This window comes from Athene noctua, chromosome 2 (assembly GCF_965140245.1).
Source record: "Athene noctua chromosome 2, bAthNoc1.hap1.1, whole genome shotgun sequence".
NCBI lineage: Eukaryota > Metazoa > Chordata > Aves > Strigiformes > Strigidae > Athene > Athene noctua.
In genome coordinates this window covers 31,808,888-31,818,161 of record NC_134038.1, presented here as the reverse complement: position 1 = coordinate 31,818,161, position 9,274 = coordinate 31,808,888, and the positions used below count along the sequence as shown (strand labels likewise).

Genomic DNA, 9,274 nt, shown 5'->3' with positions numbered 1-9,274 from the left:
GTACACGTTTCCAGTTTTGCTTAAAACCACATAGATATTTGCTTAAAACCACATAGATACATGCCATTAAATCCTTTCCTGAATCAGGATCATGGACTGAAGGTTGTTCAAGGTAAGAAGCACCGTAGAGAGTGTGCCTCTGTGTGTACATTATGCAGGGGCACCCGCCAGGAAGGAGAGCTCAGAAGGCTTGAGTGGTACAAAAGGTTGTAAAGGGTGTTTTGTACAAGGCCTTTTGGATTATCACCATGCAGTGTGTTTTGGATTGGGCTCTCTTCTGAGAAAGGACTTTCCTTCACGTCTACACAAGTGCTTTCACACACTGGTGTCACTCTCCGGACTGTTCCCTTGCACCCTGGACCTGCATCAGTTCTGCTACCACAGCATGTCTGCAGGATGGGCTGAGGTGCTATTTCTCACACTAAAGGATTAATTTATGGTCTATTTCTTTGATTTCAGCATGATTGCACCAGGGCTGCACATGAAACTGCTCTGTGATCCTGTTAAAATGGGAATGTCTTTGTCTCACTGTCCTGCAGTGGAGGAGTCAGCAGCTACTGCCAGGCCGTCTGAGAAACTGGGACAGTGAGTTCTCGGCTGTTTCCATCTTGCTAAACTAATAGTAAACCTAACAGCCCGGTTAAGAGCCACGTCTGGTCTGGTCTCTGCCAGTCAGTGCTGACCATGAATGCTGTGAGAAGAGCTGTCATTTAACTGAAATTCTCACTATGGTAGAAAAAGCTGTGCTGAAAAGAGATTTTTACTGTGTGTAGCCCTGAAATGCAAACAAAGTATATTTTGATTCTGTATTTGGCTATGACTATGATTACTTCCGTACTGCAAAACATGGCATAAATAACAACCCTAGATGCAGTCCTGGCTAGTATTATTGGCATTATCAGCAGTCAGTGTGAAAGGAGGATACTTGGTCCTTTGCAGAACTGGGATGTTTATGATTGGAGTTGGTGGAAGGGGAGATAGACTGTAATTTTACTGAATTAATTCCATGCTTGGAGATTAATTTAAAACTTCTTTTTTTTTTTTTTTTTTTTTTTTTTTTCCTAGGGGGAAGATTATCTGTTTGGCTTAACATTCAGTGGCATTTACTCTAGGTCTGAACAGCTCACATAATTTCATTTTTAAGACTGAAACTCATTTTGCATTTTGAATTCCCTTTCTCCCTCCAGTACTCAGAAGGGAGCTGGAGATTGTTTTAGCTGTCTCATCACTTATGAGCAGTTGAATTATGTTTAGTTTTAATCAAGTTGTATATAAACAAAATGCTTGCTCTTAGGCATCTCTCCTGAATGTTGAGGAGCTAGCTTTCATATCATTTTATAAGAAATATATCGATAAACTGAATGAATTGATAAACATACCTTTTTCCTTAATACATGCTTGGTAGGAGCCATATGAGGATAGTGAGGATTAGAATTATCCAAGTAGCAAAAGAATTAAAAAGAAAAATCTCCATATATACTAGTTATACAGGAAAGAGATTGTTACAAACTGTCTAACCCTTCTGAAAAAATCTTATTAGTATTTGTATTTTTAAAAATCTGAGTTATAGTTGGTGCAGCTGAGTGCTTTGGTGACTGTGTATGTTGAATCTGATTTGGATCAACTCTGTGTGTGCATATAGGCATCCTTCAGGAAGAGAGTGCACAAGTCTACTTTATCTTATTGAGAATCACCCCCCACCCCAAACTGGTTAGAAAGGTACTGAAGCTTCCCTTTATTTCTTTTTAGTTGCATCACTTTTCACCTGTATTCATTAGTGTTTCTTTTCCAGTGTGTGATTAATCCTCCCGTGTTACTAAAAATTAAAGTATGATGTAACTAACTTTAATTGTACTTCCATTTGTAGATCAAGCTGTTCTCTCCTTATGTCCCATGAGACCAAGATGTGGCATCAACTGTGAAGCCAGTTTCCATCAGACATTTAAAAAAGGCAGAGAGATTAATGTGTGCATATCTATAAATGAAAATAAAAGAGCTCCTCCAAGAGCTGGAATTAATTTCTTCATGTTTTTTTTTCCCTAGTCTCATGTACCATGTAGAAGGTCTTTTATTCCAGGTGAATTAATACGTGAAAGGGTCTGTTGTCCCTTTAGATGATTTGATTCAGATTTGAGTACAGATGAAAGCATGCCTGACATTTATTTCCAAGACTATATTGGGAGACATGATTACTATTCGATGGCTGAGGTTTGTGTTCATGCTGAAAGGCAGCTACATGCTAATGTATCACAGAATCCTTTCTTACAGGTCCTAAATAAACTGCACTGGGATTTCATTAATGTAGTGTGTCAGGCTTCAGCAAGGTAAATTTTGTTAAGAACTTAATGCATATTCAGTGAGTGGACTAACACATTTATTTTGATGGTGAAAATGTAAGATTTTAACATGTGTCATGGAGTTACTGTGCTCAGAAGCCCATAGAACAGTACTGGTTCTTTTTCATATCATATAAAATAATCTAGAATACAAAATTCATGTTAGTTTTATTGCACAGGTATAAATTCAGTGAACCATCAGAAAGCCACATCTACCTGTAGCAAATTGTGTTATTGTTCCTGGTGGATGAAGGAACAAATCTTTCCAGTATGGATTCTCTTCTACTGTGGGGAAAGGGAAAGAAGGAGGATTGCTCAGCTGCCATTTTTGGTGTGGCACAATACGGAGGTTAAAGTTAAGATGAGAGTTTTGCCAGTTTGCAATAACTCCCATGCCAGATGGAGACTGCCAGAAAGCATCGTGCTTCTGTCAGTTCCTATGACTGTTTCTAGAGTTTTTTGGAAAGGTGATGTTGAGGGTCTGTTTCTACTGAGAGCTCACTGTGCCTGGGGAATTACCAGAAGGGGATTAAAGAGCTCATTTCTGGTCTTTCTGCACACTGTAAACAGCATTTAGGAAGTAGAGTATTTGGCCTTACATGCTGTAGTTGGATTAAGCTGCTACTTGCCCTCAGATACTGCCAAAATAGATATATATCGAAGTTAAGTTCCACGTCATTCTGATGTCTGCCTGTGAATACTCTGAAAAACTCATTGCACCATTGACTTTCAGTATAAAGTGTGAGTCAGAAGTGTCCTGAGTGACTCTCTGCCTTTGATGCTAATGATTTTATGGTAATAACCTCACTTGGAGATGGCAGATGTACAGGAAGACTGAGTCTCTTTCCCAAACAACAGGCTAAATCCAAGAAAAGAAGGTGATGAAGATGTGCAGGAAGGGCATGCAGTATATATAAGAAGCAGACAGGCTGATGATAGACATGTTGCTGATATTATTGTTCTTCATTGGTATTGTGTGAATAAATATGAATTACTTCTAATTACCTAGTCTTCAGACCTCAAGAAACCAAATGGCAGCTAATTTCAATCATTTTTTTCTGTGAGTGCATGTGGTATGAAAACACATCCCTCCATTCCTGCTTCATGTTTGGAAATCCTTCTTTGCCTGATGTCCCACTGAGGCTTTCAGCTACTTTGCAGCTTGTGCTGCATGCAGCTGCTGTTACTCCAGCGTGTTGCTGTGGCAGAGGTCTGAGCTTGGAGTTTGTTTTTTGTGTCAAGACTGAAGGCTGGGATGTAGTCTTCTGGCTGGGAGCAAAGGACTTTGTGGTAGCAGCTCCTCACTCTGGCCTTGATCCTGTGGGAAAGTCAAGGTCACTGCTCTCCAGTGCATGTATGAGCAGGCTGTGGACCCAAGAAGAGCAGGTAAAATGCAGCAGAGAAGATACATTATTTTCACCTCCTTGCTTACCTGATGCTTTAATCTCAGGGGCTCAGGATAAATAAAGGTTCTGAGGCAGTTACAAACAAATGGGATTTTTACAAAGTTAAAGTGTAATCTTCCAGGAAGGAGCAGGCAGGCTCTCACTGATGATGGATCAGGCTTTGCTGAGGGCTTCAGCCTGCTCACCACTGAGCACTGTATTCACTGACTGTTGGATGAGTCCCTAGATAGTTTTATTATTTATACCACTTTTTGGAAGAAATCAAGTGCAGAATGGGATCGTCACATTCTGGTGACTCTGTGCCCATACCTCAGCTATCCCAGACCCAAGTGTGGAGCTGTGCCCAGGGACAGCTCTGTCATTGCTGGAGGTCACAAAGGGACTGCCCTGTCAAAAACCCTCCATTGAAAGATAGATCAAAAATACAAATGTTTGCATAATACCTGGTTATAACATATGATTGAAAATCTTAGCATTCAAAAGTTTTGAAGGGATAGAAAGGGACACTTGTTTTCCACCCTTACTTTATAAGCTTATCTGAGCATATAAGCACTGGGAGCAGGTTGAATTATGTAGGTTCCTCAGTATGGAAATATTTTTTGTTTGTTGTGGTTTGGTAGACTGTCTCCTGTAGTTCAGGGCTCATCCTTGTACAATTCTCCTCCCTTATCTCCACTGAGCATGAACTATGCTCCAGAAAATAAGTTTTCATGTGAGGAAAATGTGTTTCCAATCCTTTAGTTGTAGAGCCAACTTTTAAAGTACAAAATAGTAAAGTCTGTGTGAGTTTCCAGGCATTCTGGCTATATCTAAAATGAAGATATAACCAAGCTGGCTTTGAACCATGTAGCTTGAATATAACAAGGACAGTGTGCTGAATTAAAGTAGCTAATTAGCTGTGATGAAAAGCTGATATGCAGGGCTGGGTCAAGGCAGCTACTTTGCTTCTGGACTAGCTTGTTCCAAAGAGCCTCCGGGACCTGTGCAGCACAACACCGTGCTGAGCAGGCATGTCTCCAGCAGTGAAAGGTTGTACAGCTGTAAACTGTCATTGCTAATCTTATTGAAGTGCTGCCTGAGACTGCATCTTGGCTCCTTTTCAGGCTATGACCCTGGAATGCACAAGGCTACATGGGCTGCATCCGATTGCTCTGATTTCTACAGAAAAGAAAGCCAAGTGAGCTCCAGCAGAATCCCAGCTGGGCAATAAAAATCCTGGAGCATGCTCTGTTTTTCCTTAGTAATTAGGTACAGCCTTAGGCAGTAAGGGTGGGATTCATCTCAATTAATTGAAAGTATTGGAAAGTTAGCTATCAGTTCTGGACTGACTGTGTAGGTTGCCTCAAAAGGAGAGAGGCAGGTCCTTGCAGTGAATGCTTTATCTTATCCTGGAATAAATGAGATGAACCACACTCTGGAGGTGTCTGTCTTTCTCCATTGACTGCATAGAAGAAGCTTCGATGATTATGTTGAACGTGATGCTGGTCTTTTAGACAGCTGAAGTTCAGTGAGGTGCATCTTTTGGTGCTTGAATCTGCATCTAAGCCATGTCCTGGAACATTTGTTGTTCAGGATAACAGAACAGTAACAGTAACAGAAGCAGCATGTTCCTAGTCAGAGGATCTGAACTACCTAGTATAAATAACAGCTTGCTTAAAGTGATAAGAAGGTGATATGTGGGAATAAACCATCTGAGACCATTTAAGAAAAAGACGAACTCAAAAATCCTACAAAGCCTAGGAGTTCAGCCAAATCAGTACAGGAATATAGCTGGAGCAATTGCATGAGTAGCTAAAACTAGCTCCTTATTAGATCAAGTTAGCAGGACACATTTTATGGGTAGTATTCTAAGGAGTGTGTGGCTTTATTCTTGGTTTGACTCCTAATCTAGCCATATATATAACAAATGCCTTGCTATCTATTGGAAATTAAATAGAAGCAGTTTGCACAGAGTAATTTTTTTCTTTTTTTTTTTTTTTTTCAGTGAAGGTACATGTGAATCAAAGAGAACCTTAAAATGTCTCTTTCACTCAGAAAGTTCAGTATAATTTTAATCCATGCAATATATGCTGATTTTGTCACCATAGCTAATTTGTGAGGAATGTTGTTGAAGGTTTGAATTTATCTTGAGACTGAGCCAATTAAAAACACTTTTGTTTACGCCACCAAGGAATAAAATGAACAGAACAGGAAATCAGGGCTTTTCTGGGTCAATTTTTGTAGCTTAAAGTTGTTAAATCTGTGAGTTCAAAGACAGCATTATAAAGTGCATTTTCCTCAAAAGCTTGATTAAAGTAAACTCAAATATTGTTTTGGGAGCTAGAAGCATTGATGACTTGTGCCCCCACAGACCATGTCTGGGCTGTTGAACCAAATTCTTCAGAGTTCCCAAGTTTGATGCACACACTGGCTGACACAGAGCGATCATTTCAGGCTGCTGAATTGGAATGGATACATGGTTATTCCTCTGCCAGGTATCTCCTGAAGTCGTTTTATAGACCAGGTGGGAGACATGTTTTGCTCTCACAGGAGTTGGTTCTGTTTGGCTTCAGCTGCCAAACAGACCCTTTTCAAATATTTTTTGAGTAGATTGAGGACTGATACTTGGAAAATGCTGAGAAGAATGACATTGTTACTGGAGGACAGACAGATCCCTAGAGGGCAGGAAAAACGGGTTATGAAACAGGAAAGCGAGTATTATCATTCTTATGTCATGCTGTACATTTACTCCATCTAAACTTCTAATTATACTTGACACATTTTGATATGACTTTCTTTGGTCTTTGTTTCTTCAGTCTTGCCTTTTGTATAGGTCATTTTATCTGCTGTAAGTCTTTTAATATGCTCAGAATTAAAATTGCTACTCACTTATAATTGTCTGAGATTCCTGCACAGCAATCTTCCTCTGTAAGATTGGCTGCAGCTCAGTTTGGCAGAGGCAGCATGCTGTGTACAAGTACCTTACTTCCAATAACCAAAGGCAGCTGCGTAGAAGTCAATTTTCTTTCATATCTGTAGAACAGTATGGGAATTTTCATCTGTGCCTGCGTTCTGACAGTATGCAAGATATACAGTAGAATAGGACAAGATAAAAAGATTTAAAATAAAGGTCAATTCCTTAGCATTTTTATTTTTTTAATAGCTATTGTTACAGTTCCTGTTATGTATTTATTGCAACAGTGAGTTGAAAGCCGAGATGTTGTATTCATGGTTTAACTGTTAATGTTCCTTTTGTCTTCAGACCATACGTGAGTTTGTGAGGAGAACGATACTGTGTATGATGGAGTCCTTTACTTGGCAAGCAGTTCCACCAACACAAAGGATGACAAAATCTGACTGAGTGGAAATGACTGAGTTATTTTTTGAATTGTGCAAAATTCACAGTTGATGAAGTTCAGTATGGGAGTCTGACAAATACCTGAAATCTACTTTTTTGCTACCTGGGCTTAAACTGTCTGAAGGCCAAAGAAAACAGCAGCTTAATTTGCAGCATGCTCAGGACTGAGTCTGGGCTGAGATTCACTTTGTCAAGATCTGACCTTCCTCTATGGCCCATCTTTGTTCAAACTACTAAGAAAATGGTTTAGTTATTTGGGTTTGCTTTTTCTGCTGTTTTTGAAAACACTGAATACATGACTTTATAGCTTATCGATGCTCATCAAACTATTAAAATGTTAGGAAAATGTGAACTACCTGTTTCTTGTACAATAATCAAACACTGCATTCAGTTGCTGCACTGGTGCCAATGGCAGTAAAAAGCTCCACGTACTTCTCCAAATTTGGGGCAATGTGAATAATGATGCTCCAGTCTGATTCTGGACCCTCTTGTATTTATATTGAGTACTTAATTTTGTAAATTAGTATACAAAAATATCAGCATGTATTAGTTTTTTGACCAAACAGAAATTGTTTTTTCCTAATCTATTATCAAAGTAATTTCATGTGGATAGTGTCATTTAAATATTTATGGATACCTTCTGGATTTGTAATATTTATACACTTAAAATAGATGTATAGAATTTGTTAGATGTCTGTTTGGGTTTTTTTGGTCAGAAGGAAAAAGGAAAACTTTGAGCTAAACTGTTATGACTTTATCTAGGCTTTTAGATTATTTCTCTTCCCAGATACTCTGAGGTCAGGTTAAATGAGTTAGCTCTAATTTCATCAGCACTTGAAACTTGATTGGCCACCTGCCATCGAGCTCTGGAAAGCCTGCCCCAAAGGTATCCCAGCATGCTTCAGACTGGTGCATAGAGCTCTGTTTTTAAGCAGAACAGAATAAAAGCCACTCAGAAATTTAAAATAGTTGGCCAAAAATGTGAAGGATGATTGAAAAAGACTTTGAATTGGTGGGTGCCTTTCTTGGTTACGTTTATCAAAGCTGAAGCACACATGATTAATAAAAACTTTTGTTCGAAAATAGAACAAGAGATAGTCAATTGCACATCCAATAATTGAAAATCCTAAATGGGTCAAATTTGGTGACAGTGACTGGTTCTTATTCTATTATTTTTAATAGAACAACTGAACCTGCCTCATTGTCCCTGTTCCTGCAAGCACTTAAGCAGTTACCGCCACACATAAGCAGCAAATAAAATAAATTAACCTCCTTTTATATAGTAGCTCGGAGGATTCTTCTGGACAGTTCTGTAGCACCCATGAAATGTAAATTGGTTTAATCTCAAGCTCCACAGATATATTAGTAAGCACATCTCTGTGTGTCAAAGTGGAGTATACAGTTTGGTGATGGCAGCACTGCATTTTAATTCAGTGATTATTTCTTATTTTAAGTAGATTTCATAGTAGGAACACTGTAACATATAGGTGGCATCAAGCTAGCTGCATCCAAAGACACAGACTGATAAAAATCCAGCATAACGATTGCACTCTACTCCTGTTGAAAAAATTGATTAAAAGAAGAAAGTTGATAAGAATAAAGTGAAGCTAGAGAAAAAGTTAAATAATTTTACATAAAAATAGTAAATTTGATGTTTAGAACAGCATCTTGCTATCAATTCAAAATCCAGTCCATACAGAACATGAGGTCTTGAAGATTTAGAACATTGTAACTCCTCATCTAGTGATTTCTTTCCACATTTTCATTGACCCTGCCCCTGAAGATTGCTAAATGCTTCTCTTCTATGAGAGGAAGTCTTAAACCACAAGCATTCAATGAACATGTGTATTTGCATGTGATGTCGACTGGTGATTTTTGGAATTTGTATACATCCCTCTGAGAATGGAATGTAAATCTCTGTTACTAGCAGCAGCAGCTTCCATAGATTTAAATGTCTGGAATCCCTCACAGATAAACTTTTAATGATCATTTTGGTGAGAAGCAGCCTCTGCATTTAGTGAGATGGCCCAGTGATATGGGTAATTCAGTGCTTATTCACCAAAAGGGGAAAAATAGAAGTCCTCAGCATAATGGGTAATGAATGTGTCTCACTTCAGTGACTACAAGCGGTGGATGGTGAATCATCTTCCTGCAAGACTGAATATAGCTTTTTTCCCCAATACTTTTTGACATTT

At 38.8% G+C, this 9,274-nt stretch overlaps 1 long non-coding RNA gene across 1 annotated transcript; it reads left to right on the top strand.

The window, feature by feature from the left end:
• Positions 1-462: 462 nt before the first annotated feature.
• LOC141956824 (uncharacterized) lies at positions 463-1,971 on the top strand. The gene is made up of 3 exons (XR_012633021.1): positions 463-585; positions 1,643-1,719; positions 1,868-1,971. It is a non-coding gene; the product is annotated as an uncharacterized LOC141956824 (long non-coding RNA).
• Positions 1,972-9,274: the final 7,303 nt, after the last annotated feature.